Below are 7,072 nucleotides of genomic sequence, written 5' to 3' on the forward strand. Positions count from 1 at the left end.
CATTGTAATGCAATTAAATTCATCATATTCTTCTATCTCTTACGCTTTAGCAAAACCTTTAACATTTAACCAAGGCTCGTGATTGGCTGTTCGACAGTGATGTCACAAATTCATGTGCACGTGCACCACAAACTCAGGATCAAAACCTGAGTTGACAAAGAAAGTTGATGATCGGCATCATGGTACCAACAAAGCCGGATTGGAGTGGTTTGGTTTTGTCAACTCAAAACTAATCCTGTAACTCTGAATTTGTTCATCTACCATCATGGTACAGGCCCATGATCTAACTAATCAAGTCCTTCAGGCTTATTTGAAAACTGCATGGTTTGCGTATTGGAGCAGGGTTGGAACGAAACTCTGCAGGGCTGCAGCCCACCAGGAACTGAGTTTGACACCCCTGCTCTAACTTATGTGTATTCTGGAAGAAACTTTACTTCATTTATTCATTGCAATCAGGTTAAATCTCTTTGGGAGAACTTAAGTTGTAATTTATCTTCTTTTATAAAGTGTGATTAAAAATTTTCACTGAAAGATATATTTCTTTATTTTTCTGGCAGTGACCATGCTATAGATCTTGTTGGGGTTTTTTTTGTTTTTTTTATGCATTATGAATGTTTTATTCATTAAACCAAATTTCTCAACATGTTACCTAGATTTTATGTCTTTCTTGCAGAGATTTTGCTTATTGTTAAATCTATTAAACACATTGATAGCAATAAGAATAACAAGTTTCTTAAGGCTTATGACAATATTTTTCTTACTGATTGATTGTTGTTGTTGTTTGTTTGTTTCCCTTTATGTTATTGTATGTCAATGCAGTGCTGTTTCGTGTTGTTTTCTTTTTGTCTTGCAATAAAAAAAATTGCTAGTACAATTTTTACAAAAATCTGTGTTCTTAATATTACTTTTTATGGTATTATATAATATATATATATTTTTTTTTCTCGTAAGCTTCTTCTTGTCAGCGTATGTGCTTGCTACTGTATTATCGCAACAATTTTTGTAATTGTCAAAAAAATATTTTTCCAGATTTGAAAACAGTTTTTGTAGTTTATTTCTTGTAGTAAATTGCTTTCATCGTAGCATGGCTTTCCTATGCCTTCGTATTTGGATAGGAAAATGGAAAAATCGTGGAAAATGTCTTGTTTTGTAAGTTATTGCACACTATACGCAAGTTTGTCTTTTTTATCACCATACCAATGTTTTTGCTCTTCAATACTCTTTGATAGCAAAAATATTTAGCGAAAGGTTAATTATGTGATCTGTCCAGTTTCTCTACTCTTCTCTTAAAACATCTGTTCACTATCACTTTGATGATCACTGATCAGTTGGGTGATTTATTTATCTATATAATCGAATTAGGTCAACGTAGTATGTGTGTCTATATGTTTATTTTTAATTTGTGTTTATTTTAAAGTTTACTGAGGGAAAAAAAAAAAATCCAAGTAAAATCCATGGCACTAAAATTTTATGACCAACAGGGGGCACCAATTCCATTGGCTTGATTTTTCCAATGGCACAGTATTGTGTTTTTAGATTAATACATTTATGATGTGAATTTAATTTTGGTGTTTTTGCTTTGATATTTTTTCTTACTATTTATCTTGAGCTGTACTTTATCAGGACAGAGCCAAGGAATAAATTTTTTTCCCTACTCTTTGGTCCTCCCCTGTGATGGGGAAACAACACAGCCCATTGCAAAATAGAGTTCACACAAGAGATGTTTAAACATGAAAGTTAAACCATTGTGATGCAATCAGACAGACGAGACCAGGTCAGACATAGAATCTCCAGGTCACACAGAACATCGGCGGTTCATATATGCAGCACGGACTTGTGATTTTAACCTTAAGTCTGCCCTTCAAGTGTGGGCAGTATTGGGGGCTTCCTGAGAAAAAAAAAACATTGTCCTGAGACATTAGAGTATGGAGTAATTTAATCTGCGAACAAAAACCAGATTCAGTAAGAACTTTCTGCAGCTGGAATTTTAATGTCACGTTGACCACTATTCAATTAAAAACAGATTCTAATTTCAGTCCCTACCTTGATTAAGTATGGTAAACATATATTATTTCCTGAAACACAATTTTTATGAATATAAATAGGGTATAATTGTAAATATAAATAGTGTATAATTTAAAAACAGCTACATTAATATCTTTGCAATTTAGCAATTTATTCAAACACTCCACGTGTAATATACCACTTTTCTGGTATTATCTGAAATTGAAATAGACAAAAATCTATACTTCTATACTGTAACATCTGGAAATTGTCAGAATAGGATCATACAACAGAGTGAAGAGTTAATACAACAGAGTGAAGAGTTAACAAGGGAGCAAATCTTGTTCAGTAGACATTTATGCAAGCATGACTGTGCAAAAGTGTAATTTAAGTAAATGTCTCAGGGAACCCTCCTGCCATGTTATCTGATTTCTTGACAAGTATTTTTTTTCCTAATAAAATGATCTAAACATCCTTAAAACAAGATGTAGCCTACTTCTATATAGTGCACATTTGCATTTGTTAGAAGATTTATTTAGTACAATTTATTGAGGATTACTCATTGGGGTAAGATGAATAAACTGCATGCTATAGTCCTTGCTATAGATATTTTTGTAATATCCAATGCAAATAGGGCCTTAAAGATATTGGAGATATATTGGAGATATCATAAATCCAAAATAAAATGCTATTAGATTTTTTGTTGTAACTTTTGTTTAAAGAATATTGTCTGTGTGGCATGGTCTGCATGAGAGAGTATTTGTATTGTATTTCCCTCAGTTAAGGGAACTTACATTTGGAATGGTCACACCTAATTTTCCTCTACACAAAGGCATTTCCTGTTTCCTGGGTTCTATTCATTCGAATGTCTTTCTAAGAACTAGAGGGAGTCTGAATCAAAGCAATTATCTTTTTTTTTAAACAGGCTTTTCTGTATTACACCTGATCAAGAAATCTAATTATTTTCCTGAAGCACAAATGCAGCATGTCCAAACAAACCTGAGAACTGTTGAGCAACATTCCTTTCTCCCCTCAATGGAAAAGAATTTAGATTCAAATGATGAAAACCAGGGAAAATAACTAATGCCTGCGGGAAGTCCGGTTCTTTTCCGCGAACCGGTTCTTTTGGAGAGTTCGTTTCAATGAGAACCGGTTCAAAAAAATCGGTTCTTTTACGCCCTAACGTAATGACGCAATCCGCGATGACGTAATGATATCGTCCCAGGCCGGGAATAAATTTTTTTACATAAAAAATTCCCTACTCTTTGGTCCTCCCCTGTGATGGGGAAACAACACAGCCCATTGCAAAATAGAGTTCACACAAGAGATGTTTAAACATGAAAGTTAAACCATTGTGATGCAATCAGACAGACGAGACCAGGTCAGACATAGAATCTCCAGGTCACACAGAACATCGGCGGTTCATATATGCAGCACGGACTTGTGATTTTAACCTTAAGTCTGCCCTTCAAGTGTGGGCAGTATTGGGGGCTTCCTGAGAAAAAAAAAACATTGTCCTGAGACATTAGAGTATGGAGTAATTTAATCTGCGAACAAAAACCAGATTCAGTAAGAACTTTCTGCAGCTGGAATTTTAATGTCACGTTGACCACTATTCAATTAAAAACAGATTCTAATTTCAGTCCCTACCTTGATTAAGTATGGTAAACATATATTATTTCCTGAAACACAATTTTTATGAATATAAATAGGGTATAATTGTAAATATAAATAGTGTATAATTTAAAAACAGCTACATTAATATCTTTGCAATTTATTTCAATTCACAAACACTCCACGTGTAATATACCACTTTTCTGGTATTATCTGAAATTGAAATAGACAAAAATCTATACTGCTCATGGATAACATCTGGAAATTGTCAGAATAGGATCATACAACAGAGTGAAGAGTTAATACAACAGAGTGAAGAGTTAACAAGGGAGCAAATCTTGTTCAGTAGACATTTATGCAAGCATGACTGTGCAAAAGTGTAATTTAAGTAAATGTCTCAGGGAACCCTCCTGCCATGTTATCTGATTTCTTGACAAGTATTTTTTTTCCTAATAAAATGATCTAAACATCCTTAAAACAAGATGTAGCCTACTTCTATATAGTGCACATTTGCATTTGTTAGAAGATTTATTTAGTACAATTTATTGAGGATTACTCATTGGGGTAAGATGAATAAACTGCATGCTATAGTCCTTGCTATAGATATTTTTGTAATATCCAATGCAAATAGGGCCTTAAAGATATTGGAGATATATTGGAGATATCATAAATCCAAAATAAAATGCTATTAGATTTTTTGTTGTAACTTTTGTTTAAAGAATATTGTCTGTGTGGCATGGTCTGCATGAGAGAGTATTTGTATTGTATTTCCCTCAGTTAAGGGAACTTACATTTGGAATGGTCACACCTAATTTTCCTCTACACAAAGGCATTTCCTGTTTCCTGGGTTCTATTCATTCGAATGTCTTTCTAAGAACTAGAGGGAGTCTGAATCAAAGCAATTATCTTTTTTTTTAAACAGGCTTTTCTGTATTACACCTGATCAAGAAATCTAATTATTTTCCTGAAGCACAAATGCAGCATGTCCAAACAAACCTGAGAACTGTTGAGCAACATTCCTTTCTCCCCTCAATGGAAAAGAATTTAGATTCAAATGATGAAAACCAGGGAAAATAACTAATGCCTGCGGGAAGTCCGGTTCTTTTCCGCGAACCGGTTCTTTTGGAGAGTTCGTTTCAATGAGAACCGGTTCAAAAAAATCGGTTCTTTTACGCCCTAACGTAATGACGCAATCCGCGATGACGTAATGATATCGTCCCAGGCCGGTGTAGTGCCGAAATTTGCACCCTGCCAGATTATGCACCCCCTCGTATTGATAGGTTTTGGGTTAGGTGTAGGGGAGGGGTTAGGATTAGGGGTGGGGTTGGGATTAGGCAATCAGGTAGCGACTTCAACGAGGGGGTGCATAATCTGGCAGGGGTGCAGAATTCGGCACAACACTGGGATGAAAATACACATTAAAATATATAAAGTCAGTAATCATAACTTCAGTCAGTTAAAACATCATAATCGTGATCTGAAAAGTTTATATATAAAGTAAATAAATTAGTTGTCATCAACGCAGAAACCATAATCCACTTACTATACATAATCCATTGCGATTTATTTGTTATTAAATAAACGTAAGTGCCGCCAGATTGCCCTTCATTCAAGTCCTCGGTTTGCCTGCACTCATAACATTAGCACAGAATGAGTTGTCCAAAAGAACCAGTTCGGTTCAGGTTCAGACATGCTGTGTCAGTCATAGTAGGCAATCATGTACTGGTAGCTTCACGCTGAATCACGAATGCGTAGTATCATCAGCTCATCGGTTCTCAAATCGGACGTGTCCGAAAGAAACAGTTCTCAGTTCTCGGTTCAGTGTACCGGTGATCTGAAAACCGATGCAACCGGTTCTTGACTCGAGAACGAGAACCGCTCTAAGTTAACCGGCACTCTGTATGCACGTTCAGTATATCATCAGCTCTACTTGTGTTCATCAGTTCTGTTTACTACAAACTCAATTTGTGAATGTGTCATCACTAACCATAATACAGTACAGGTATTTCATAAATCATCCCGTATTCCTATTAAACGTAGAGTCTTATGGTCCAACATCCCTGACAAACCCCTTTGGCCTATAACCTAACAGAATCTTCAACACACGAGAGGACTCTCTTTTCATTATTTTCCCGCTTTAGAAACTTAACTGAATAATGGAAATTCGTTGTATTTTTTTATAAACCCCTTCAATAAAAATGTGGTGGACTGTGTCACTGCTGGCTGAATTGGACAGGCGATTTTCACATGAAGCGTTGACCTCAAGTGTGGCATGTGACGCAGTATTCAGTTGTGAGAAAAACGGCATCAGTCCTCTACTAAGCATGTACACAAGCCTTAACAGGATAGTTCACCCAAAAATGAAAATTTGATGTTTATCTGCCCCCAGGGCATCCAAAATGTAGGTGACTTAGAACACAAACGAAGATTTTTAACTCAAACCGTTGCAGTCTGTCAGTCATATAATGGAAGTGGATGGGAATCACGGCTTTGAGAGTGAAAAAACATATACAAACAAAACCAAATTAAAACCTGCAGCTCGTGACGATACATTGATGTGTAAAGACACAAAACGATCAGTCTGTGCAAGAAACTGAACAGTATTTATATCGTTTTTTACCTCTGATTTTCACCGCAATGTCCGAACTGTCCTGAGCGCGTTTTCAACAGCCGGCGCCTGATGGCGTCTTCTCTCAAAGCCGTGATTCCCATCCACTTACATTATAAGACTGACAGACTGCAACGGTTTGAGTTAAAAATCTTCGTTTGTGTTCTACTGAAGAAACAAATGGTGCTTTTCCACTGCATGGTACTGCACGGTACGGCTCGGTACGGTTCACTTTTTGGGGGTTTTCCACTGGGTACAGTACCTGGTACTTTTTTTAGTACCACCTCGGTTGAGATTCCAAGTGAACCGTGCCGTTACCAAAACGTGACGTGTAAACTCTGCTGATCATGGATTGGCCGGAGAGAATCGTCACTACCTGCTTCACTGAACCTGCAAACAAACACAACAGAACCGCTAGATTTAAATCAGCACAGCCAGCGAAGGATCGAACGCAACTGTTTTGAACAAGCGCACCTTTATTAACAACCAAAAAGTGGCTGTTTTGTTGTCTGTTGAGGAAGTATCTCGTTGATAGCAGAGTAGCGGATCCAGCGAGCTTGATGGGGCGACGCTGAATGAAAAAGTTTTTCAGGAGTTGCGCGGCAGTAGAGGCGGCGCAACTATAACGACATCTGAATAATCCCGCCCACTCTAAAGTGGTACTGAACTGCAGTGGAAACGCAAACTGAGCAAAGACGTGCTGTGTCGAACCGTACTGAGCCGTGCCGCGCCGAGCCATACCACACAGTGGAAAAAACGCCAAAAGTCACCTACATCTTGGATGCCCTGAGAGTAAGCAGATAAATATCAAATTTTCATTTTTGGGTGAACTAACCCTTTAATCCA

The sequence above is a fragment of the Sinocyclocheilus grahami genome, unplaced genomic scaffold (assembly GCF_001515645.1).
Source record: "Sinocyclocheilus grahami isolate Dianchi unplaced genomic scaffold, SAMN03320097.WGS_v1.1 scaffold49.1, whole genome shotgun sequence".
Taxonomy (NCBI): domain Eukaryota; kingdom Metazoa; phylum Chordata; class Actinopteri; order Cypriniformes; family Cyprinidae; genus Sinocyclocheilus; species Sinocyclocheilus grahami.